Source organism: Lithobates pipiens, unplaced genomic scaffold, assembly GCF_037356315.1.
Source record: "Lithobates pipiens isolate NorthernLeopardFrog02 unplaced genomic scaffold, aLitPip1_a1.2 Scaffold_19, whole genome shotgun sequence".
NCBI lineage: Eukaryota > Metazoa > Chordata > Amphibia > Anura > Ranidae > Lithobates > Lithobates pipiens.
Genome location: NW_027507764.1, coordinates 15,480,731 through 15,508,697, shown reverse-complemented (window position 1 = coordinate 15,508,697; position 27,967 = coordinate 15,480,731). Strand labels below are relative to the sequence as shown.

Genomic DNA, 27,967 nt, shown 5'->3' with positions numbered 1-27,967 from the left:
CACATAGCCACACCCCCTACAGTTAGAATCACTCCGTAGGACACACTTAACCCCTACAGTGCCACCTAATGTAAACAAGCATCTCCCCGTTCTGCCTAGTGACAGTGTCACTGGTCTCTGCTCCCTGTGATCGGGAGTGGTGATCAGTGTCGTGTCACACATAGCCACGCCCCCTACAGTTAGAATCACTCCCTAGGACACACTTAACCCCTAGAGTGCCACCTAGTGGTTAACCCCTTCACTGCCAGTCACATTTACACAGTAATCAATCAATAAATGCGAATGGTCCCAAAATCGCGCCAAAAGTGTCCGATCTGTCCACCATAATGTCGCAGTCATGATAAAAATTGCTAATCGCCGCCATTACTAGTAAAAATTATTTTACAAAAAAATTATTATTAAAAAAATGCCATAAAACCATGCCTATTTTGTAGACACTATAACTTTTGTGCAAACCAATCAATAAACGCTTAGTGCATTTTTCTTTTACCAAAAATATGTAGAAAAATGCGTATCTGCCAAAACTGAAGAAAACATTTTTTTTATATATTTTTGGGGAATATTTATTATAGCAAAAAAATAATGCGTTTATATCAAGGTGATCAAATACCACCAAAAGAAAAGCTCTATTTGTGGGGGAAAAAGGACATCAGTTTTGTTTGGGAGCCACGTCGCACGACCGCGCAATTGTCAGTTAAATCGACGCAGTGCCGAATCGCAAAAAAGTGCTCTGGTCTTTGGATGCTAAATGGTCCGGGGCTGAAGTGGTTAAACTTTCCTCAATTACACACGAAGTTTATTCCTTTGATAAATTGTTACAATGTTTCTAATTAAGTTCCACTGCTATAGAATGTTGTGATTCTTTGCCCCTTTTTTTTTTTTTTTCTTCCTTTCTTTTGACAGCTGTGGCTTCAAAAGAGCAGAGAGAATTCTTTGCATAGCAAGAATCGCGAAACACTTTTGTCAAAATATTCGCAATGGGAAAAAATTGCGATAACGATTCTTGGCGATTAATCGTGCAGCTCTACTGGGAACTATTCGATGGGGGGGGGGTTGGGGGGGCACTTCTCGGCACAACACTTGGCTGTCCTTCAGCAGAGCAGAGAGAATTCTCTGCATAGAGAGGATCGGAAAATACTTTGTCAAGATCGCAAGGGGGAAAAAAAATTTGCGATAACGATTTTTAACGATTAATCGTGCAGCTCTAGTACATAATGAAAGAAATGTCAGGAATGCTGTGCAAATGTGCTAAAACACAACCCCCCGAAAAAAAACAAAAAAAAAACACACAAGCTCCTAAGACAAAAACAAGATATCCTTCCAAGTGTGAAAAAAACAGGAATATATTGTGTTGCGCTGAAAAAAACCTACATAAATAAGTGCACTAATGCATGGTAGTGCTCGGGTGATATATGAAAATTAAAAGTCCAAAAATGTATCCCAAGGAGTCAAAAACCAATGAAGGAGATAGATGGCCAAAGGTGCGCACAACAAATAAACTTCTCTCTTCCTCGAAGGGTGCCAGCGGTATCCACCGTCACCGGAGGTAGTGACCGAATGTAGGCTTACCAAACCCCGAAGACCCCCTTTTTCATAACAGTCACCAAAAGCTTAGACAAGAAATACTAAAGCTTCCCCTCCCCCCCTTCCTACCTACCTTTTGGAAGTAGCTCTTTGGGGTTGTAAATGGCCCTGAACTGACTGGTCATTGGAAGGTGATACTTTGAGCAGGTAGATAGAATTCCCTTCCGATAATTTGTACCTAACTTGAAGGAAGGTGTCTGTGGGCCCCTTTTTGGGAGCCCGGGCTGCTGCCTCTAGGAAAGGCCTTACGGTCATTTTTCCGCATTTGAACTTGGCAAGGTTGGATAAAAACGAGGGCCCGGTATCCAGTAAATGCAGGTTGGACGGTGAGTTTGAAATCATTTATTGGGAGTAGCAACAAATAAATAAAACCAATGCGTTTCAGGGGAACAGACCCCCCCCCCCCCTCCGATGTGTCTGTAGAGCAAAGATCGGACTGACCGTCGGTTGTGCTGGCAGAGGCAGCATCTCTCTGTTTTACACACACACACCTGTTCGGGACTATTCCTCATTGACTAGCATGCAGCAACAGCCCTGAAGAAGGGGAGTCTGCTCCTCAGAAACGCGTTGGCTTTGTTTAGTTGTTGCTACTCTCAATAAACGTTTTCAAACTCGCCTTTCAATTTGTATTTTCTGGATACTTGGCGCTCCTTCTTGACCTCCCTTTCTATACCCACCTTTGGAAACACATTATACTTGAGATCAATTTGTTTACATTATGTCCACCTCTGTCTACTTACATAACAGTTCTTATCACATGGATATTCTATGGAGCACAGCTGATCCCATACATATCATACAATCTAACATGAATGTGCGCTTTACTTTCTATTACAAATCTCAGAGAAGGAAATAAAATGCTTGTTAAATAGAAATAATGCCGTGAGATAGACTTTCATTTCTCTGTTATCTTGTGCTTTGCACCCCAAGAAGTTCCCCCCTCCCCCTCCCAATGTACATATGAAGGGTCTTACCTGTACAGAGTTCTGAGGCTTCTGAGATTTTCATATCCTTCCCTCTGTATTTATAGAGCTGCTTCATCATTCCTCCCAGACCACATTCCCTCCTCACCGGGGGAGGGGGACCGGAGAAGAATTGTCACTACAATGCCACCCAATGCTGAATTACCCCGGGAGAAAAAAAAAGTCTGAGGAATTTTACTTATTTTATGGTATTCAACATTCAGATTGTCCCCCATCAACAGAAATATCAGTAAATTATTACAATGATGTTACACATGCGCACACAATATATACAATGTTATACACAAGCACACAATATATACAATGTTATACACAAACACACAATATATACAATGCAATTTTATACATGAGCACACAATATATGCAATGTTATACACAAGCACACAATATATACAATGTTATACACGTGCACACAATATATACAATGTTATACACAAGCACACAATATATACAATGTTATACACGTGCACACAATATATACAATGTTATACACAAGCACACAATATATACAATGTTATACACATGCACACAATATATGCAATGTTATACACATGCACACAATATATGCAATGTTATACACGTACATACAATATATACAATGCAATTTTATACATGAGCACACAATATATGCAATGTTATACACAAGCACACAATATATACAATGTTATACACGAGCACACAATATATACAATGTTATACACATGCACACAATATATGCAATGTTATACACGTGCATGCAATATATACAATGCAATTTTATACACGAGCACACAATATATACAATGTTATACACGTGCATACAATATATACAATGTTATACACGAGCACACAATATATGCAATGTTATACACGTGCATACAATATATACAATGTTATACATGAGCACACAATATATGCAATGTTATACACGTACATACAATATATACAATGCAATTTTATACACGAGCATACAATATATACAATGTTATACACGAGCACACAATATATACAATGTTATACACGAGCACACAATATATGCAATGTTATACACGAGCATACAATATATACAATGTTATACACGTGCATACAATATATACAATGTTATACACGAGCACACAATATATGCAATGTTATACACGTACATACAATATATACAATGTTATACACGAGCACACAATATATGCAATGAACAAGAATGAGGAAAAGAGGGGGGGTAGAACGGGGCTGGAGGATAATCAACCTCAGGGACTTTTAAACGGTACCCAGGTACAATCAATCAGAAAATACCCATATAAAAATAATAATTTTTTATTAACAGAAAAAAGACTAGACAAAAAGTATAAACATCAAATAGAGATGTTAATTCATTGAATATATACAGGACAGGCACGAATCATTAATACATGAGATGTTACCAGTCCTACACATATGATAATGCTGCTGTTTTCTACATGTTTCGCTCCCGTGAGCTTCTTCAGGATGATGCAGCTTACATTAAAAACTAAGGAAAATAGGAAAAAATATTTTTGTTGATAAGATAAATATAAATACATCCTTTTTTGCAGGTTATTACAGACTACTCATCATGCATTTATTTTTTTGGGGGGAAAAATAATAAATAAATAAAAACATTTTCAGAAGTGTAGCTCCAGCCCAATAATAAATTTTTAAGCTTTTTGGATAATATAGGGAATAGTGGTGGCCGAGCGGTTCGCCCGGCGGTCGTTTTGCGGCGAATTTCGGCTGTTCGCCGTCCGCTCATTCGGCGGACTATTTGCACCGTTCGCCCGGCGGACTTTCGTGTTTAATGTGTAAAAGAACTTTGACCTATGATGACACATCCATCATGAGGTGCAGGACAGCCAATTGAGACATTACAGCACATGGACACTTGGACATTCCCCCTAACTTATAAATACGCCCGATCCGGCGACCATTTTACATTCTTTCTTCTGTCACTATAGGGAGAGGTTGCTGTGTGGAGCAGGGAGAGATTACAGTAACCCAAATCGCTAGCTATTTGGTACACAAAAGTTCTTTTCAGGACTGGTATAAGTGTTAGGTGTATATAGGTTTGCTGTGCTACTGATTGTTGCAGCAGCCTGAGTGTCTTTTGTCAGTTTAGAGAAAGGGACAGGACGCTGTGTCTGCTGTAGGGACAGTCAGTTTAGTCATCATCATTAGCTGTTACTATCAGGTCCACAAAAGTGCTATTCCAGTTATTGTTCCAGTAGCCTCTGTTTTGCCAGTTTGTATAGGGACAGGCAGGAAGCAGTGTGTCAGACAGTGAGGGTCAGTTTAATCAGTAGCTGTTACTGTTAGTTCCACAAAGGTTCTTTTCAGGACTGGTATCAGTGGTATGGTAATAGGCTTGTACACGTATTATATTCTTTCTTCCAAATATAGAAAGAATATTATACTTGACTGCTGCCCTTCTGCTGCAGTCTGCTAATCAGTCACAACCCACTTGTTCCACAAAGGTCCTTATAAGGACTGGTAACTTGGTCTGTCTAGGGTGCTGCAGTACATAGGGTTGAGTGAGGTACAGTCTGCCTTTCTAGAAGGACTGGTATCGGTCCACAGTACATAGGGTTGAGTGAGGTACAGTCTGCTAGTCTATAAGGACTGGTATAGGTCCACAATACATAGGGTTGAGGTGCACTACTGCTGACCGCTGCCCTATACTGCAGCAGTCCTTCATCGGTATAGCGACTGACGTACAGTCTGCTAATCACTCACACACAACCTACTTGGTCCACAAAAGTTCTTATAAGGACTGGTAAGGTATAGGGTGCTACAGTACATAGGGTTGAGTGAGGTACAGTCTGCTATTCTATAAGGACTAGTATAGGTCCACAATACATAGGGTTGAGGTGCACTACTGCTGACTGACCGCTGCCCTATACTGCAGCAGTCCTTCATCGGTATAGGGACTGAGGTACAGTCTGCTGTCACGCTGCTGATGTCAGTGCTCTCTATCACGGTGCTGCTGTCAGTGCTGTATATCACGGTGCTGGTGTGAGTGCTTTATGTCACGCTGCTGATGTCAGTGCTCTCTATCACGGTGCTGGTGTCCGATCGCTCTATCACGGTGCATGTGTCATTGCTGTATGTCACGCTGCTGGTGATCATCTCCTGCACCCTCTTCTTTGCCTACCCTGGTCCCTGACCTTCCCTCTCCTCCATTGCCTTCATGCGCTCCACAGTCCTGAATTGTCACAACAATTTCCCATATAAAAAAAGAATGCTTGTACTTGTCGATCCCAGATTCACCTCATACATGTGTTATGTCATTGGCCATGTGGTGGGACTATGATTGCACAGCTAATAATTATTTTGTGGCTGCAAATTTGACCTATAGGTTTACGAAGTTCGCCTCCTATTGAAGTCAATGGGGCCCGCCGTGAACGTTACGGTTTGCGAACTATCGGCCGCGTTCGCGAAACGTCCCGTCGGAAGTTCGTCCATCACTATACAGGAGGCCTTGAAGAAAGGTTTGTGAAATGCATTTCCAGACCCTGTGAGGTAAAAATTTCCTGGTGCTGGACAACGTACATCAGGAATGGCCTGCAATCAGTTATAGCTAAACTGTATGCAGTGGATATATATATATATACAGTGCCTTGCGAAAGTATTCGCCCCCTTGAACTTTTCAACCTTTTGCCACATTTCAGGCTTCAAATATAAAGATATAAAATTTTTATTTTTTGTGAAGAATCATCAACAAGTGGGACACAATTGTGAAGTGTAATGAAATCTATTGGATTTTTGAAACTTTTTTAACTAATAAAAAAATGAAAAGTGGGGCGTGCAAAATTATTCGGCCCCCTTGCGTTAATACTTTGTAGAGCCACCTTTTGCTGCGATTACAGCTGCAAGTCGCTTGGGGTATGTCTCTATCAGTTTTGCACATCGAGAGACTGAAATTCTTGCCCATTCTTCCTTGCAAAACAGCTCGAGCTCAGTGAGGTTGGATGGAGAGCGTTTGTGAACAGCAGTTTTCAGCTCTTTCCACAGATTCTCGATTGGATTCAGGTCTGGACTTTGACTTGGCCATTCTAACACCTGGATACGTTTATTTGTGAACCATTTCTTTGTAGATTTTGCTGTTTGTTTGGGATCATTGTCTTGTTGGAAGATAAATCTCCGTCCCAGTTTCAGGTCTTTTGCAGACTCCAACAGGTTTTCATCCAGAATGGTCCTGTATTTGGCTGCATCCATCTTCCCCTCAATTTTAACCATCTTCCCTGTCCCTGCTGAAGAAAAGCAGGCCCAAACCATGATGCTGCCACCACCATGTGTGACAGTGGGGATGGTGTGTTGAGGGTGATGAGCTGTGTTGCTTTTACACCAAACATATCGTTTTGCATTGTGGGCAAAAAGTTGGATTTTGGTTTCATCTGACCAGAGCACCTTCTTCCACATGTTTGGTGTGTCTCCCAGGTGGCTTGTGGCAAACTTTAGACAAGACTTTTTATGGATATCTTTGAGAAATGGCTTTCTTCTTGCCACTCTTCCATAAAGGCCAGATTTGTGCCGTGTACGACTGATTGTTGTCCTATGGACAGACTCTCCCACCTCAGCTGTACTTCTCTGCAGTTCATCCAGAGTGATCATGGGCCTCTTTGCTGCATCTCTGATCAGTCTTCTCCTTGTCTGAGCTGAAAGTTTAGAGGGACGGCCAGGTCTTGGTAGATTTGCAGTGGTCTGATACTCCTTCCATTTCAAAATGATCGCTTGCACAGTGCTCCTTGGGATGTTTAAAGCTTGGGAAATCTTTTTGTATCCAAATCCGGCTTTAAACTTCTCCACAACAGTATTACGGACCTGCCTGGTGTGTTCCTTGGTCTTCATGATGCTCTCTGCGCTTTCAACAGAACCCTGAGACTATCACAGAGCAGGTGCATTTATACAGAGACTTGATTACACACAGGTGGATTCTATTTATCACCATCAGTCATTTAGGACAACATTGGATCATTCAGAGATCCTCGCTGAACTTCTGGAGTGAGTTTGCTGCACTGAAAGTAAAGGGGCCGAATAATTTTGCACGCACCACTTTTCAGTTTTTTATTTGCTAAAAAAGTTTAAAATATCCAATAGATTTCGTTCCACTTCACAATTGTGTCCCACTTGTTGGTGATTCTTCACAAAAAATTAAATTTTTATATCTTTATGTTTGAAGCCTGAAATGTGGCAAAAGGTTCAAAAGTTCAAGGGGGCCGAATACTTTCGCAAGGCACTGTATATATATATATAATTTGGCGCGAACGGCCCATAATGTTCGGTTTTCGACGAACGGGTGAACAGCCAATGTTCGAATCAAACTCATGTTCGACCCGAACAGAAAGCACATCCCTATTAATCGTCTCTGCGGTTTTTATTTTTTGCTCTATAAACAAAAAAAGAGAGAACATTTTGAAAATAGTGCCCCAGCATTGGTGTTTCCGGGAGGAATAGGGCCCCATAATTTTCATTATTACTTATAAATAAACAAAAAAAATTGCATATTACGTTTTTTTAAATGATTTTATCCGATTAATCAAAACAATAATCGGCCAACTAATCGATTATGAAAATAATCGTTAGTTGCAGCCCTAATATATTGTATTGTGGTCTTGGTATTTAAATACTGTCTAGTATTACTAAAATGAAAGGGGAAAGGTCAGAACCAATTTCTGTATCTAGTATTACATTTGTTTTATAGAAAAGAATAGAATATACAACAATCCTCTGTAATATAACTCGTTTTATAACTTGCTCTGTAATTGATCTTTGCATGCCCCAGGGAAGAGGACCTCTCATACAGACAGATCTGACCCAACAAGCAGAGCATGGTAATCTGGATATGATAAGAGAACTACCAGCAGATATTGATCCTAAAAAATGTCCTGGCCTTACCAGTTAGTCCGGTTCCCATTCCCATCCCCAAAATTTGTATTAGTGGCCATCTTTACCCAGAAGATGTCTATTACACACAGTTGGCAGCATTGTATTTGCTCTCCTTGCAATTGTATGATATCACTTCATTTACACCCCACCCTGGAGCATTTCTTATATTTCTACTATGGGCCTGTTTATCCACTTCAATACCGGGGGGCACTTAGACACCTTCCTGCCCAGGCCAATATTCAGCTTTCAGCACTGTCGCAATTTGAATGACAATTGCGCGGTCGCGCTACACTGTACCGAAACAATTTTTTTATCATTTTGTTCCCACAAATAGAGCTTTCTTTTGGTGGTATTTGATCACCTCTGCGTTTTTATTTATTTCTTGCGCAACAAATAAAAAAAGACCGAAAATTTTGATTTTCTTTGTTTCTGTTAAATTTTTTTGTAAATAAGTACATTTTTGTCTTCAATTATGGGCACCGATAAGGCGGCACTCATGGGCTCTGATGAGGTGGCACTGATGAGGTGGCACTGATGGGCACTAATAGGTGGCACTCGTAGGCGGCACTGATGGGCACTTGTAGGCGGCACTGATGGGTACTTATGTGTTGCACTGATGGGTACTTATGGGTGGCACTGATAGGTGACACTGATGGGTGGCATTACTTGGCATCACTTAATTGTTATGTTACATAATGGTGCCAGTCAGTGCCCATTTGTGGCACTGATCGGCACAGATTTGGCATTCATTTGCACATGTGGATGGCCATGGGGGATGTACCTGACCATCCACATGTTATGTGCCTCCCTGGTGGTCCTAGCGGCTTTCCTGGTGGTCCAGTGTAGGCATCCAAAGGGGGGGCTGCACTGATAAACAATCAGCACAGACCCCCCCCTGTCAGGAGAGCCACCGATTGGCTCTCCTCTACTCGCGTCTGTCAGACGTGAGTGAGGAAAAGACAATCACCGGCTTATTCTGTTTACATCGTGATGAGCCGTGATTGGACACAACTGATCACGTGGTAAAGAGCTTCCGTCGGAGGCTCTTTACCGAGATCGGTGTAGCAGTGTGTCATACTGACACACCGCACCACCGATCGCCGCAATGCGCGCCACCACAGGCGCGTGGCGGCTGTTATCCTAAAGGATGTCATATGACACCCAGTCAGGATAACGCAACCACCTACAGCAGAATGACGGCCGGGCGGGAAGTGATTATTCAGTAATAACGTTGCCATTACCCAAAATAAAAAATGTAATGCTTACAGCAGTATTATTAATTTTTTTAAAGACACAAAAAGTTTTCTTTTCGTAATATTGCCTTGCAAAAAAATGTTTTTTTTTTTTTTTGTAGTCTGTACTGAATAAAACTTAACAAAACTAAACACACTTTTTTTGACTAGAGTCAATTAAAAAAAACCAAATAGTATTAGTGCAAATTTTATTCTGGAATGTGTCCTGTTTAAAAAGATGCTAAAATTATGATACCGGTAACAAAGCATTTCAAAGTTATTTACAAATGTTGTTTTATTTACTTATTTATTGATTTATTTGCAATTATGTGCTATTATTAAATGTGCTACTAAAATATATTAATGAACAAAACAAATAATAACAAAAACAAGTTTAAATATTAATGGCTGGTAAGATAGAAAAAAATTAATTTTGGAATGGAGGGGAAAAAAGGAGCTCATTAGGGCTGATTGAGGTAAAGTTAATGAAGGCTTATTAAAGTTTAAAACAGAGGGAAAATTGTATTACAATTTTTTTTTTTTAACTTGCCAGGTTGCTTTAATTGCCACAATCTGCAGATGGAAGCTCCTGCCTTTGATCTGAAATTGAATGAAACAAAATAGATACAACAAGTAATAAAATTACCTTGTATCTCTTTATCTCCCGTCTGATCAATGTTTATAAACAATGCTACTTTGAATTTCTCTATATCTCTCGACTGAACAATGTGTAGAATCAATGTTACTTTCAGGTTCATTTACTAAAACGGGAGAGTGCAAAATCTGGTTAGCTTCTAACTTCAGCTTCTTCAATTAAGCTATGATAAAAAAAAAAAAAAAAAAAAAAAAAAACCTTGAAGCTTATGGGTTTCTATGCAGAGCTGCATCAGATTGTGCACTCTCCAGTTCTAGTAAATCAACCCCATTGCATCTCTATTTTCTGTCTGTACAATGTTTACAAACAATGTTACTTTGTATCTCTCTATCACCTGTCTCATCAATGTTTGAAAACAATGTTACTTTATATCTCTCTGTCTCCTGCTTGAACAACATTTTATAAACAATGTAACTTTTTTACCCTCTATTTCCCGTCTGAACAATATTTATAAACAATGTAAATTTGCATCTCTCTGTCTCCCATCTATAACAATGTTTATAAACAATGTTACTTTATATCTCTCTCCAGCCTGAACAATGTTTATAAACAATGTTACTTTGGATCTCTATTTTCTATAGGAAAAATGTAGCTGCTGACTTTTAACATTAGGACACTTACTTGTCCTGGAGAGTCCAGTGATGTCGGCACCACAGCCAATGTTTACCTTGGCTGGTTGGGTGCTGCCACTGCCATTGCTCATAAGGGAACAGGGCAGTGTAGCCTTTTCAGCGTCATGGCCGGGTCCCTACTGCAAATGCGCAAATCATGCTGTGCTCTCTCAGTGGCCCAGGAGATGGGGAGGGAGGAGGGGGCCGAGCTGCTGATGTAATTCGCCGTGGCCTGGTCTCCCGGAAGTGGGGACAGGGTACCTGTAAAAAAACGTGCACCCGCTCCCCCACCCCCCTCTGAAAGGTGACAAATGTTGCACCAGAGCGAGGGGGGGGGGGTGGAATCAGATAACTGAAAGTTTCACTTTTAGGTGGAACTCCGCTTTGAGCCCTTGCCTTGGGACCTCCCTTAAGGGGTTTACGATACCAAGAGGCGGGGTGAGGTTTATGATCATGTGACCACCGTGATTGGCTGTCACAGCAGTCACATAATCAGAAAGCTCCCAATTGCAAGCAGCGATCAGGAGTTTCCGGCTATCCGTCAGTAACTGTGCTGGAAGTGCGCAATATTGCACACAAATATGTGGCCACTCAGCGTCAAGGCCCACCCACCTAAAAAGGCCGTATATTTGTGTACTGTTGGCGCCAAGAGGTTAATAATGTTACTTTGTATCTCTCTTTCTTCCGCTTGAACAATGTTTATAAACAATGTTACTTTGTATGTTTCTATCACCTGTCTGAACAATGTTTATATACTGGGGAGATACTGTACTGCTTGATTTCAAGGCAGTCAGTGAAATGTATCAGAGACACATCCACTCAGATATTTTGTTTCAAATTTAGCAGAAATGAAAATTATGAGGGGCTGAATTCTGTAGATCATATTCAGGGTCATCCCGAGAACAACAGAGGGTATTATGGGTAAAATGCATGAATCAGATGATCGTCTCATACCTATGCCTGGCCATGGAAGCAGAGAACACAGGCATATGACGAATCGGGTCTGCAGAGCAATATGAGCGCAATGTTGAGGATTAGGCCCAAAACCTTGCTTATCACTTCAAAAATAAGATTGAAACTATTCGTCTCGAGATCTCCGCTCTACAGACATCTCCTTCACCTTACACTCCCTGTCCTCCTATACAATCAATACTTTCCTCTTTTGACCCAGCTACTATAGAGGAAGTCACTAAACTTTTTTCTAATGCCCACCTAACCTCCTGCCCCCTGGACCCTGTTCCTTCTCAAATACTACGGTTACCATCTGACTCAATCCTACACTCCGTAACTCATATCTTCAACCTCTCACTCTCTACTGGCATCTTCCCCAACCCTCTAAAATGTGCACTAGTCACTTCCATACCAACAAAGGCATCAGACCCCACCAATCTTAACAACTTAAGACTCATCTCTTTACTCCCTTTTGCCTCCAAACTCCTTGAACGTTTAGTCTACAACCGACTGAGCCAGGGGCGGACTGACCATTTGGCTACTCGGGCACTGCCCGAGGGCCCCAAGCCACTAGGGGGCCCCATCAGGGATGCCAGCCTCAGTAAAACCAGGGACAGTATGTAAAAATCTGTGTTTTTTTTTACATCTGTCTCTGAAATGTCCCTTACCGACATCCTTTTGGTCTAAAAATCCAGATTATAGCTGCCCCACCTCTCAGATACCTTCTCAGCTAATAGAAACATGTATGTGTATACTGTGTGATTGTATACTGTGTGTGTGTTTGTGTATACTGTGGGGCCCCATAATCTCCTATTGCCCGGGGGCCCCATGAGTTGTCAGTCCACCCCTGGACTGAGCAACCACCTCATTGAAAATTACCTTCTCGATCCTCTTCAACCTGGATTTCGCCCACAGCACTCCACAGAAACTGCCCTTCTAAAACTCACTAATGACTTACTAACAGCCAAAACCAACGGTCATTATTCCATACTCTTACTCTTGGACCTTTCTGCTGCCTTTGATACAGTTGACCACCCCCTCCTCCTCAAAAAACGAAATTTGCTTGGTCTCCATGGCTTCACTCTCTGTTGGTTTGAATCTTACCTATCTCATCGCACCTTCAGTGTCACTTACAACTCCACTTCCTCTTCTCCAACTTCCTTTTCCTTTGGGGTCCCCCAAGGTTCTGTCCTTGGACCTCTACTATTCTCGATCTACACATCCTCCTTGGGTCAGCTGATAGCCTCCCATGGCTTTCATTACCATTTATATGCTGATGACACCCAAATCTATCTCTCTACCCCCCAGCTCACCCCATCAGTCTCCTCCCGCATCACTGATCTACTAACAGACGTATCAGCCTGGATGTCACACCACTTCCTCAAACGTAATCTATCTAAAACCGCGCTCTTAATATTTCCTCCCCCACGTGCCCCTTCGCCTGACTTCTCTGTCAAGATCAATGGCACATCTATCAGTCCGTCCCCACATGCCAGGGTGATAGGGGTAACCTTAGACTCCGAACTGTCCTTTCAGGCCCACATACAAGCCCTGTCCAAATCATGCCGCCTTAGCCTCCGCAACATTTCCAGAATACGCCCCTTTTTAACTAATGACACCACCAAGCTTCTAATTCACTCCCTGGTCATCTCTCACCTCGACTACTGCAACTCCCTCCTCGTTGGATTACCTTTACATAGACTATCCCCCCTCCAGTCCATAATGAATGCCGCTGCCAGACTCATCCACCATACCAGCCATTCAGTGTCCTCCACCCCTCTCTGCCAATCCCTCCACTGGTTTCCACTCACCCAACGAATAAAATTCAAAGTACTAACAATAATTTACAAAGCCATCCATAACTCTGCCCCCAGCTACAGCACTGACATAGTCCCAAAATACCAACCAAACCGCCCTCTACGGTCCTCCCAAGACCTCCTGCTCTCTATAGCTCCCTTGTCACCTCCTCCCATGCTCGCCTCCAGGATTTCACCAGAGCTTCTCCCATCCTTTGGAACTCCCTACCCCAATCTGTCAGACTGTCCCCTAATCTATCCATCTTTAGACGATCCCTGAAAACCCTTCTCTTCAAAGAAGCCTATCCTGCTTCTAACTAACACAGTTTTACTTCCTCCATCAGCTCATCCCCCCACAGCTATTACCTCCTGTATCAATTGCCCCTTCCTTTTTAGATTGTAAGCTCTAACAAACAGGGCCCTCTTATTCCTCTTGTGCCAAATTGTAATGTAAATGTAATGTCTGCCTCATGTTGTAAAGCGCTGAGCAAACTGTTGGCGCTATATAAAACCTGTATAATAATAATAATAATAATAATAAAAACAGTCCCAGATTTGGAAAACGTGATAGGTTTCTATGCGGATGATCTGGTGAAGAGTTGAATTTGGGTTGGCGGTAATACGTTGTTGTCCGTATAGATTGCTTTGGCTACCATGCACAGCTGCACCACATTTTGCACTCTCCGGGTTTAGTAAATCAAACCCTGTATGTGTTTCTCTTCTCTGAAAAGGGTCCAGGGAGAGAAGAACCAGCTATATCCAGTGCCCAGGGCCTTCATAATGCATGGGCAGCCTTGGTGCATGGGGGGCCCCATGATAATCTTGCACTACATCATACGTGCCAACTGTCAAGGAATTGCAGGGACAATCACGCTTTTTACTAAGCTGTCCCAGGATGGCAGTGCCCCGGGCAGTGTCCTGGAACCTGTATTGTGCCCTTCTGATCCCAGCACCCACCCCTCTGTGCATTTTTTCTTTTTAATGTTTAGCATCAATTTTATTGAAAGTACTAATAAATGCAGCCACTGTGTCCATCATATACAACCACTGTACCCATCATATGCAGCCACTGTGCCCAATCAAATGCAGCCACTGTGCCCATCAAATGCAGCCACTGTGCCCATCAAATGCAGCCACTGTGCCCAACCAAATGCAGCCACTGTGCCCCATCAAATTCAGCCACTGTGCCCATCAAATGCAGCCACTGTGCCTCATCATGTGAAGCCACTGTGCTATCAAATGCAGCCACTGTGCCATCAAATGCAGCCACTGTGTCGCATCAAATGCAACCACTGTGCCCCATTAAATGCAGCCATTGTGCCCCATCATATGCAGCCACAGTGCCCATCAAATGCAGCCACTGGGCCCCATCAAATGCAATCAATGTGTCCCATCAAATGCAGACACTGTGCCCATCAAATGCAGCCATTGTGCCAATCATATGCAGCCACTGTGCCCAGAAAATGCAGCCACTGTGCCCCATCATATGCAGCCATTGTGCCCATCATATGCAGCCACTGTGCCCAGCAAATGCAGCCACTGTGCCCCATCATATGCAGCCACAGTGCCCATCATATGCAGCCACAGTGCCCATCAAGTGCAGCCACTGTGCCCACCAAAGGCAGCCACTCTGCCCATCATATGCAGCCATTGTACCCATCATATGCAGACACTGTGCGCATCAAATGCAGCATTACTGTGCCCATCATATGTAGCCACTGTGCCCATCATATGCAGCCACTTTGCCCATCAAATGCAGCCACTGTGCCCATTATATGCAGCCACTGTGATCCCCCCCCACCCGCTGGCCCGCTCACTGTCTGACTGGCACAGGCAGCGGGGGAAGGCTGCAAGCTGTGGGACAAGCAGAGGGTCAGGCGACAGCTCCTGTGTCCTCCATGCTTCCTGTGCATCTCTACTTCCCTTCTGCTAGGCATCCAATAGGAACGCCTGTGCCTTTAGCCAATCAGGTGACGGGTATTAGACCCACGCTTCCTGATTGGCGGAGAGGCGGTTCAGTGTTAGAAAAGCAAATATTAATTTGCTTTTCTAACACAACTGGAGCCTATGGCTCTATTCAGGTGCTTTAAAAAATCACCCCTGTCACTGTAATTCAGGCGCCCGGTGTCCAAAAAGGGTCCAGACACCTGTATAGGGGGTGGCCACAGCAGTCATGGATAGATTCATACAATCAATGAATCTATCCATTATGCATATAGGGGGTGGCCTGAGGGAGGGGGCGGCACCCGCGCACCCTTAATAGACGGGCGCCCCTACTAAAAAGATGAAAACTGGTAAAAGGTCTTTCAGAAGGGATGCAGAACTCTTGAAATTGAATTGAATATTGGAGCGTGATCACAGAACAATCAAAATTTTAGTGCAAATAGTCACCAGGGTCTCAAGAAAAACTAACACCTGCCAGGCAAAGGCATAATGAGCTAGTATGCATAGCATACTAGTTCATTATGTAATACTCACCTGAGATCGAAGCCCTCACTGCGGTGCTCGTACACAGCACCAGCGGCTGACACCACTCCTGTGGGTTACTTCGTATCGCGGCTCTGTCGCTGTGCTTGGCCGGAGCCGCGATGACGTCACTCCTGCGCATGCACGCGGGAGCCGCGGGTAACAGCACACTCATTGAAGCAAACGGCACCTACATGCCATTGCTTCAGTGCGCATGTGCCGATGATGTTGGCACATGCAGATACAGGGGAAATCTCCTAAACCATGTAGGTTTAGGAGATATCCTGGTTAGGTACAGGTAAGCCATATTATAGGCTTACCTGTAGAAAAAAGTGGTTAAACAGGAGATTTGCGGTGAAGAAACTTTTGTGTGACCGTGTGTATGCAAGCCAAGCTTGCGCGGAATTCCGTCGGAAAAACCATCCAAGATTTTCCCGACGGAAAATACACTCTTGTGTATGCGGCATAAGGCCGGGTTCACACTGCTCCAAAACGAAAGTCTCACGACTTCTGATCCGACTTTGCCCTGCGACTTCAGGTTAGACTTCTATGCGACTTCAATGGACAGGATCCGACTTTGAGATGATTGTGATTTTTCCTTTGACCAATTAAAACAATTCCTTTGCTTCTGGTAATCTCATCCTAAATTTATGAAAACAAATGGTGTGGGGCCCCCCGCCCCCCGATTCACACCAGGCCCTTCGGTCTAGTATGTATTTTGAGGGGAGACCCCACACCAAAAAACAAAACTAAAAGGTGAGGGGTTCCCCCCCTCAAAAAGGATACCAGACCCATATCTGAGCATGCATCCTGGCAGGTCAGGAAAGGGGGGCGCTGGCTTGTTCCCTTCCTCCTGGACCATACCAGGCCACATGCCCTTAACATTAGGAGTGCAACGGATCAAAAAACTCACGGATCGGATCGTTCCTCGGATCAGAGTCATGGATCAGATCATTTTTCGGATCAGCAAATAGTAATTGAATTTGAAAAAACCTGTGAAAATTCCAACACCATATAGTCCCCACTGTAATATCCACAATCTCCCCACTGTAATAGCCACGTCATCTCCCCCACTGTAATATTGGCTGAGCATGGCTGGGTACGGGTGGGTATCGCCAAGTATGGCTGGGTATTACCGGGTATTGCAGGGTATGGCTGGGTATGGCAGAGTATTGGCAGGGTATGGCAGAGTATTGCAGAGTATTGGCAGGGTATGGAGGGATGGCTGTGACTGCAATTGCCACAGAGCAGCGCTGTGGGCACTACAGATGCAGCCCACAGCGCTGCTGCCATGCGATCTCTCCCCTGCACTGTACAGATCTGTACACAGAGGGGAGAGAGGAGTCGGCATCATCATGACGCCAGTTTGTTTACAAGTGATCGCTCTGTCATTTGACAGAGCAATCACATTGTAAACAGCTGACTGGTGCACCAAGATGGCCACCACTCCGGAGCTAAGGTGGAGGCCGCGGAGCGCTCCACGGATCGTGGTGTGTGCCGATCCAAACAGAGTGACCCGTTCGGATTACGGATCGGTGACGATCCATTGCACCCCTACTTAACATGGGAGGGTGGTTGCTTTGGGGCAGGGTTGCTCTGTGCCCTCCACCTCAAAGCACCTTGCCCCCATGTTGATGTGGTCAAGGGCCTCTTTCTGACAACCCTTGGCAGCGGTTGTGGGTTTCTATAGGCAGGGGGCTTATTGGAATCTGGAAGCCCCCTTTAATAAGGGGGCCCCCAGATTCTAGTTCTTCCCCTATGTAAATGAGTATGGGGTACATTGTACCCCTACCCATTCATAAAAAAAAGCAGTGTAGTGTTACAAAAAACAAGAGACGGTTTTTGACAAGTCCTTTATTAAAAAATTAAGAATGTCCCCCGTTGTATCTCCAATGTGTGTCTTCTTTCAGTCTTCTCCCTCCGCTGATATCTTCTCTCTCTGGTGATATCTTCTTCTTCCAATCTTCTCCCTCTGCTGGTGTCTTCTCCCTCCAGTGATGTCTTCTCCATCCTCTGATGTCTTCTTTCACCGGTCTTCTCCCTCTGACGATGTGATGTCTTCTCCCTCTGGTGTTGTCTTCTGCCACCGCTAACCCGCTGAAAATAAAAAAACCTGGTCCTCCTCCGACACTGCCTTCTGCTGTTGTGTCAGCTCCATTGTCTGCTGGTTCCTACATGTCAGAAACCATGAAATCAGGCCGAGACAGAAGTACAGTTAAATCACAACAAATAATAAAAGTAAAAAGAACAAACGTGGTCAAAACATAGCCAAAGTTCAGTAACCGGCACGGATAGTCAGCCAAGCCAGAAGTCAGGTAGTGGAAGAGCAAGCAGGATCTGGTGCCATAAGGGATGTCAGCAAAGCAAGTCTTGAACAGAAATGCAGGAGATGTTTCTTGTGATGTTGACCAAGGCGAAGGCAGAGATCCTCTGGACTGGACGGCTTAAGTAGGCAGGACTGACGAGCAGGATATCATCAACAGCTGAGTAACTGTGGAGAGATAGGAGCTGGCAATTAGCTGAAAGCTGAGCGGCCAGCTCTAAGAAGGAAGGGCTGAGCCCAGCCCTGACATTATATAGATTTGGGTAGGGTTTCCCCTCAAAATCTATACCAAAGCAAAGTGTCTGGTATGGTCTTGGGGGGGGGGACCCCACGCCGTTTTTTTATTTTTCATTTTGGCGTGGGATTCCCGTTCAAGATCCTCAAAGCACAAGTCCCACGCCACCAGTTGGATCATTTAAGATGATGGTCCAACTTGGATGCGACTTACGTTCAAACCAATGGGCTGAAATCGTGCCAAAGTAGTGCAGGAACCTCTTTCAGCGTTAGACTGACAGTCGGATCAGTTAAGACGGCTCTCATAGGGAACCATTGATTTTGACATGTCATGCGACTTGTGCTCTCGAAGTCAAACCAATGTGAACCAGCCCTCACAGATGAGCTGCACTCAGAAGTTTGCCTACCTTATAGCAGAGTTCCGCTGAATATTTTTTTTAAAGTCAGCAGCTACAAAAACTGCAGCTGCTGACTTTTAAAATATGGACACTTACCTGCCCAGGGCACCCGCAATGTCCTGGTCCCTCGGCTCTTGGGTGGAGGTGCTGACATCTTCGATAAGGGAATCAGGAAGTAAAGCCTTGCGGCTTCACAGCCTGGTTCCCTACTGCGTATGCGCGAGTTGTGCTGCGCATCCTCACTGGTCCCTGCTGTCTTCTTTGTACCTGTGTGTCTGGGGGGTGACAGGGAAGGGGCCAGATATGGCATAGATCACCACGGAGTCTGCGGTGATCTATGGCTGGAAGTGGGAGAAAATACCTGGATTATACAGGTGTATGCTCCCCCCTCCCCCCTGAATGGTGTCAAATGTGACACCGGAGGGGGAGGAATCTAAAAATAACAAGCATCTTATAATTACCTGCTCTGAGTAATGGTTTTGCACAGAGTAACCCAGATCCTCCTCTTCTGGGGTCCCCCGCTGGAGCTCCTGGCCCCTCCCTCCTGTTGAGTGCCCCCACAGCAAGCAGCTTGCTATTGGGGCACCCGAACCAAGTAACAGCTCCGTGTGTCCATTCAGACACAGAGCTGTGGCCTGGCCACACCCCCTCTCTCCTCATTGGCTCACTGACTTTGATTGACAGCACCGGGAGGCAATGGCGCTTCACTGCTGTCTTAACCAATGAGGATGGAGAGTCACGGGCAGACAAGACTCTTGTACAACATCGCTGGATTGAGATGAGGCTCAGGTAAGTATTGGGGGGTGGGGGGGGCTGAGGGGGCTGCTGCACACAGAAGGTTTTTTTTATCTTAATGTATAAAATGCATTAAGATTAAACCTTCTGCCTACAACCACTTTAATGCAAAAAATGCATTAAGGAAAATCATCCTTCAGCCTTCACACAACCACTGTAAAGTTATTTGACATTGATGGGTTTTGTATGTACTGTAAAGAATAGTCCCTTGCGCTATGGAGTGAATGGGTCTAATCTAATAAATACATATAAAGTTGCAGCTAGACCTAAAGTGTACACAGTGCAAAATGAGGTTTAGGGTCAGTTCACACCAGACGCAGTTCCGTTCAGTTCCGTTCGCTTTTTTTCTACACTAAAAATGCATGCACAGTGTTTTCCATGTATTCCACTGGCTCTAGTTCACACCATGCAGTCAGTTTCTGCTCAGTTTCCGGTCAATTTCTGGCGCAGAAACTGACTGTATTGGTGCAGAAAAACGGAACTGCATCTGGTGTGAACTGACCCTTATGTTGCGTACACACGATCGGACTTTGCAGCTGCCCACATATGACTGGACTTTGCCAGCAGACTAGGTCTGGCCGACAATCCGCCGGACTATGGCGGGAGTCCGCCGGACTTTTGAAATGAACGGACTTGCCAACACATGGAGAAAAGTCTGTTCATTTTGAACGCGGCTCCAGGTAGACGGGCCTAGCACAGGAGGTCAATGTCGCTGCCTCCATCGGCGAGATTGACACGTCTCTAGCCCCGTCACCTGGTATGGACTTAAAGGGGAAGCCATACGCCGAAAAAACGGCGTGGGGGTCCCACCAAAGTCCATATCAGACCCTTATCCGAGCATGCAGCCTGGCCGGCCAGGAAAGGGGGTGGGGACGAGCGAGCGCCCCCCCTCCTGAGTCGTACCAGACCGCATGCCCTCAATATGGGGGGGTGTGGCCCCCCACCCCAAAGCACCTTGTCCCCATGTTGATGAGGACAAGGGCCTCCTCCCGACAACCCTGGCCGTTGGTTGTCGGGGTCTGCGGGCAGGAGGCTTATCGGAATCCGGGAGCCCTCTTTAATAAGGGGGCCCCAGATACCGACCCCCACCCTGTGTGAATGAGTATTGGGGTACCATGTACCTCTACCCATTCACCTGGTGAAAAAAAGTAAAGAAAAAAACACAACACGTTTTTAAAATAATTTATTGCACAGCTCTGGTGGTCTTCCGTCTTGGGGGGTCTTCTCGCCGGACTCCTCCGCTATCTTCTGCTAGCTCTTTTACTAGCGGAGGAGCCTGGCCATCGTTGCCGCCGCCGTCTGGGGGTCTTCTTCCAACTTCGGGGGTCTTGTCCCCCTCTTCGGTTCTTCTTGCTGGGCCTCCACTTTCTTCTTCCAGCTCTTTTACTAGCGGTGGCCCGGTCTTCTGTCGTCACCACCTTCTCTTCTTTTCTTCTTCCTTGAGATGTTGACTCGACGCTCTCTCCGGCCGCAATGACAGGGACGCGTTGTGCGGCGACTTATATAGGGACAAGGGGTGGGGTCACCGGTTGATGTCCCCATCCCTTATGATGTCACAGTCCCAGCATCCTTCGGGATTGTGACATCATAAGGGGGTGGGGTCACCATGTGACATCACTCGGTGACCCCGCCACTTGCCCCTATATAAGTCGCCGCACAACGCGTCCCTGTCATTGCGGCTGGAGAGAGCGTTGAGTCAACATCTCAAGGAAGTAGAAGAAGAAGAAGAGGAGAAGAGAAGCTGTGATGACAGAAGACCGGGCCACCGCTAGTAAAAGAGCTGGAAGAAGAAAGCGGAGGCCCAGCAAGAAGAACCAAAGAGGGGGACAAGACCCCCAAAGTCGGAAGAAGAGGCAGCGGTGACAGAAGACCAGGCCACCACTAGTAAAGATCTATAGGAACATAGCGGAGGCCCGGCAAGAAGAACCGAAGAGGGGGACAAGACCCCCGAAGTCGGAAGAAGACCCCTGGATGGTGGCGGCGACGATATGCGGGGCTTCTCCGCTAGTACGCTAGTAAAAGAGCTAGCAGAAGATAGCAGAGGAGTCCGACGAGAAGACCCCCCCTCAAGACGGACGACCACTGGAGCTGTGCAATAAATTATTTTAAAAACATGTGTTGTGTTTTTTTCTTTACTTTTTTTTCACCAGGTGAATGGGTAGGGGTACATGGTACCCCAATACTCATTCGCACAGGGTGGGGGGCCAGTATCTGGGGGCCCCCTTATTAAAGGGGGCTCCCATATTTCCGATAAGCCCCCCGCCCGCAGACCCCAACAACCCAGGCCCTTGTCCTCATCAACATGGGGACAAGGTGCTTTGGGGTTGGGGGGCGGCCGATGGAGGCGTCGACATTGACCTCCTGCGCTAGTACCGTCTACCTGGAGCCACGTTCAAAATTAACTGACTTTTCTCCGTGTGTGGGCAAGTCCGTTCATTTCAAAAGTCCGGCGGACTAGCGCACTGCCGAGTCCGGTGGACAATTTTGAGTCAAAACTTCTAAGTCCGCCAGACTTTTGAGAAAAAAAAGTCAGCTGGAGCCCACACACGGGCGGATTGTCCGACGGATAGCCCGATCGTGTGTACGCGGCATTAGGGCCAGTTCACACCAGATGCAGTTCCATGCAGTTCTGTTTTTTCTGCACCAATACAGTCAGTTCTGGTCAGTTTCCGGTCAGTTTCTGCACCAGAAACTGACCAGAGACTGACTGCATGGTGTGAACTAGAGCCATTGGAATACATGGAAAACACTGTGCATGCATTTTTTTTAGGAACTGCATTTGGTGTGAACTGGCCCTTATAGTATAAAGTGATCAGCACAACCTTCTCTATAATGGTGGATAATAACTAAAATGCTAAGTGAATATCTCCTACACAGAAATGTATAAAATGATCTCAATGTATAGAATAATGAGTAGTGATGGCCGAACAGTTCGCCCGGCGGTAGTTTTGCGGCGAATTTCGGCTGTTCGCGATCCGCCCGATCAGCGGACTATTGTCGCCGTTCGCCCGGCGGACTTCCGTGTTTTCTGTGTAAAAGAACTTTGACCTATGATGACACATCCATCATGGGGTACAGGACTAGTGATGGACGAACTTCCGACGGGACGTTTCGCGAACGCGAATCGTGAACGCGGCCGATAGTTCGCGAACCGGAACGTTCGCGGCGGGCCCCATTGACTTCAATGGGAGGCGAACTTCGCAAACCTATAGGTCAAATTTGCAGCCACAAAATAATTATTAGCTGTGCAATCATAGTCCCACTACATGGCCACTGACATAACACATGTATGAGGTGAATCTGGGATCGACAACTACAAGCATTCTTTTTTTATATGGGAAATTGTTGTGACAATTCAGGACTGTGGAGCGCATGAAGGCAATGGAGGAGAGGGAAGGTCAGGGACCAGGGTAGGCAAAGAAGAGGGTGCTGGAGATGATCACTAGCAGCGTGACATACAGCAATGACACATGCACCGTGATAGAGTCATCTGACAGCTGCACCGTGGTAGAGAGCACTGACATCAGCAGCGTGACATGCAGCAATGACACCTGCACCATGATATACAGCATTGACAGCAGCACCGTGATAGAGAGCACTGACATCAGCAGCGTGACATTAAGCACTCACACCAGCACGGTGATATACAGCACTGACAGCAGCACCGTGATAGAGAGCACTGACATCAGCAGCGTGACATACAGCACTGACATCAGCACCGTGATATACAGCACTGACAACAGCACCGTGATAGAGAGCACTGACATCAGCACCATGACATACAGCACTGACATCAGCACCGTGATATACAGCACTGACAGCAGCACCGTGATAGAGAGCACTGACATCAGCAGCGTGACATTAAGCACTCACACCAGCACGGTGATATACAGCACTGACAGCAGCACCGTGATAGAGAGCACTGACATCAGCAGCATGACATTAAGCACTCACACCAGCACCGTGATATACAGCACTGACAGCAGCACTGTGATAGAGAGCACTGACATCAGCAGCGTGACATACAGCACTGACATCAGCACCGTGATATACAGCACTGACAGCAGCACCGTGATAGAGAGCACTGACATCAGCACCGTGACATACAGCACTGACATCAGCACCGTGATATACAGCACTGACAGCAGCACCGTGATAGAGAGCACTGACATCAGCAGCGTGATATACAGCACTGAAACCTGCACCGTAAGCAGCCCCAGGAGGAAGTCAGCATAGCACAGGGATGGTGGGAGCCCCTCATAATAAGCAGCCCCAGAAAGATGTCAGCATAGCACAGGGATGGTGGGAGCCCCTCATAATAAGCAGCCTCAGGAGTAAGTCAGCACAGCACAGGGATGGTAGGAGCCCCTGATAATGAGCATAGCACAGGGATGGTGGGAGCACCTCAAAATATGCACAGCAGAGGTACAGCCCCAGGAGGAAGTCAGCACAGCACAGAGATGGTGGGAGCCCCTCATAATATGCACAGCAGAGGTACAGCCCCAGGAGGATGTCAGCACAGCACAGGGATGGTGGGAGCCCCTCATAATAAGGAGCCCCAGTAGAAATATGACACCGCTCAACCTCATCAAAGAGAAGGGTACGGGCATATAGTACGGTGGGCTTTTTTTGGACAAGGAAGTGAGCCAAATGAAAAAAGAAGGTCTCTGTGCTCGATTAAAAAAATTGTTTATAGACATATACATGGTCTACTGGTCACATGTGTTGAATTCCTCCGAGATCCATGCCTCATTCATTTTTAGAAATGTGAGGTAGTTAACACTGTCGTGAGCTAGGAGAGTACGCTTATCGGTCACAATCCCCCCTGCTGCGCTGAACATCCTTTCGGACAGGACACTGGATGAGGGGCAAGCCAACAGTTCAATTGCAAATTGGGCAAGCTCTGGCCAGAGGTCAAGCCTGCCCACCCAGTAGTCCAGGGGTTCATCACTACTCAGAGCGTCCACATCGGCCGGTAACCCGATGTAGTCGGACACCTGACGGTCTAGGCGTTCCCTGATGCTGGATCCGGATGACACCTGTCGATGGGTCGGCTGAAAGAATGACCTCATATCCGAAGTCACCAACACATCTTCAAACCGGCCTCTTCTTGCAGGCGCTGTTGGATTGGTACCCGCAACTCCTTCTCTGGGAGTGGGAATTGCTCCTCTGCCAGCGCACGCAAAAGCAGAATGAAGCATTTCTTGAAGCAAGGCCTGGAAGTGCTGCATTCTGCCAGCCCTCTGTGACGGCGGTAACATTTCCGCCATTTTGTGTTTGTACCGGGGGTCTAAGTACGTTGCCACCCAGTACTGGTCCTTGACCCTTATGCTTTTTATACGGGGGTCCCTATTAAAACACTGGAGCATGAAGGCCCCCATTTGCACTAAAGTGGAAGCGGTGTAGTGGCCTGGCTCCTGCTCATCATCCAGGATAATGTCGTCCTCTTCATTCTCCTCTCCCCATCCACGCACAACAGGGATCCCAGAAAGGTTTAAAGCATGCTCTTCTTGCTCCTCCTCATCCGCCCCGGCACCATCCTCCTCTGACTCCTCTTCAGACTCCTGTTGTTCACTTGTCTCAGATAGAGTAGCCCCCCCTGGGAATTCATCCAGCATTGCGACTTCCTCATCTTCCCGCTCCTGCTCCTCCACAGCTTGATCAATGACACGACGCAATGCACGCTCCATAAAGAAGGCATAAGGTACCATGTCACTGATGGCGCCATGGCTGCGACTGAGCAGCCACTGGCGCGGTGAAAAAAAACACAGCTCCCCAGAACCGGTTGTGCCGCAGAGTTCATACAGGTAGACGTTAACTGCACGTTTCTGCTGGAGCAGCCTATCAAGCATATAGAAGGTTGAGTTCCATCACGTCGGGCAATCGCAAATAAGACGTCTGACCGGCAGATTGTGTCGCCGCTGAATGTCAGCAAGGCGAGCCATGGCCGTGTAAGATCTTCTGAAATGGGCCGAGATTTTCCTTGCCTGCCGCAAGATGTCCTGGACCCCAGGGTATTTGACAAGGAATCGCTGCACGACCAAGTTTAAGACGTGTGCCATGCATGGCACGTGCGTGATTTTGCCCTGTTTCAATGCGCTAAGCAGATTGGCACCGTTGTCACACACCACTTTACCAACTGTCAAATTGAGCGGTGTTAGCCACTGATCTGCCTGTGAACGCAAAGCTGAAAGGAGTGCCGGGCCAGTGTGGCTCTTGGCTTCCAGGCACAACAGACGCAGCACGGCATGGCAACGTCTCACCTGGCATGTCAAATAGGTTCTGGGGAGCTTGGGCGGCGCAAAGGAAGAGACGCTAGCAGCGGAAAAGGAGGAGTCAGCCGAGGAGGAGAGGGAGGAGGATGGAGTAGGAGGAGGAGGAGAAGAAGAAGAGTTAGGCCTGCATGCAATCCGTGGCGGTAAAACCAAATCTACACGGGTGCCACGGGTTACATGCTTGACGGCCGTCAGAAGGTTCACCCAGTGGGCAGTAAAAGTGATATACCTTCCCTGCCCGTGTTTGCTAGACCACGTGTCTGTGGTCAGATGTATCTTGGCACCGACACTGTGTGCCAGAGATACATTCACTTGCCGCTGAACATGGCCATATAGCTCTGGGATGCCCTTCTCCGAAAAGTACTTCCTTCCTGGGACCTTCCATTGTGGTGTTCCAATGGCCACAAATTTGCGAAAGGCCTCCTAGTCCACCAGTTTATATGGCAGTAGTTGGCGGGCTATCAGTTCTGACAAGCCAGCCGTCAACCGTTGGGCAAGAGGGTTATCCGGCGTCATCATTTTTTTACGCTCGAACATTAGACCCACGGAAGCCTGCCTTTTTGCAGAAAAACGTGAGCTTGGCGTGATGGAAGGTGGAGTGGAGGACAATTGTGAGGAGAGAGGAGAAGGAGAAGGAGAAGACGAGGCTGGACGGTGAGAGCCTGCAGTGTGGCTTTGTGTGTTTCGTTGCTCCCACTGGGTTCGGTGATGGCTGCTCATGTGCCTTCTTAAGGCGGTCGTCCCTAGGTGAGTGTTGGGCTTACCGCGACTAATGCGTTGACTGCAAAGATTGCAGATGGCAACGCTATTGTCAGCAGCGGACACGTTAAAAAAGCCCACACTGCGGAGCCATGTGCCGGTGTCCTGGGAGCGCCAGATGTGACCGTACATGGTCGATGACTCGCTCCTGATACATTTGCAGTCTGCTTTGTCCCTCCTGTGCAATGTAAGTTATTCTTGCTTCTCCTCCCTATCTGCTGGTCCATATCTCCCTCTGAACTCCCCTCCTCTTCCTCTCTTGTGGGCACCCACGTGACATCACTAGACACGTCATCATCAACGTCACCTTCCCCACCGCTATAAGTAGAGATCTCGGAGTAGGCAGCAACACCGGGGACCAACCTCCTCCTTGGGCTGATCTGGGTACTGTCGTCAGACTGCTGAGTAGCGGTTGTTGCTACCTCCTCTTCCTGATCCAATACCAAGAGTGGCTGCGCATCAGAAGTGTCCTCTTGATATGGATCGGAAAATAATTCCTGTGACTCAAGCGGAAGGTATGTGGTGGTGGTGGTGGTGTTAATGTTGGTGGTAGTGTCTTTGGGGGTGCACATAGCAGAGAGTGAAGAAGAGGGTGCAGATCGAGAGGATGAAGAGGGTGCAGAAGAGTAAGGCTGAGTGAGCCACTCAACCAAGTCTGGTGCGTCCTTTAAAGTAATTGAACGCACCTTCTGCAACTTCCCACTTTGGCTCAAGCCTGTTGCTCCTGCCCTACCCCTACCACCCCTGCGGAAGGGCCTGCCTCTTCCTCTGCCTGTCATTTTTTAAATGACCCTGTGACAAAGCTCTCAGTCCCTATACCAATGAAGGACTGCTGCAGTATAGGGCAGCGGTCAGCAGTAGTGCACCTCAACCCTATGTATTGTGGACCGATAACAGTCCTCATAGAATAGCAGACTGTACCTCACTCAACCCTATGTACTGTAGCACCCTAGACCAAGTTACCAGTCCTTATAAGAACTTTTGTGGACCAAGCAGGTTGTGTGTTAGTGATTAGCAGACTGTACGTCAGTCCC

At 46.3% G+C, this 27,967-nt stretch overlaps 1 protein-coding gene across 1 annotated transcript in view; it reads right to left on the bottom strand.

The window, feature by feature from the left end:
• LOC143997906 (uncharacterized) overlaps positions 1 to 27,967 on the bottom strand; it is a 79,353-nt gene that overhangs the window by 10,110 nt on the left and 41,276 nt on the right. The window lies entirely within an intron of this gene.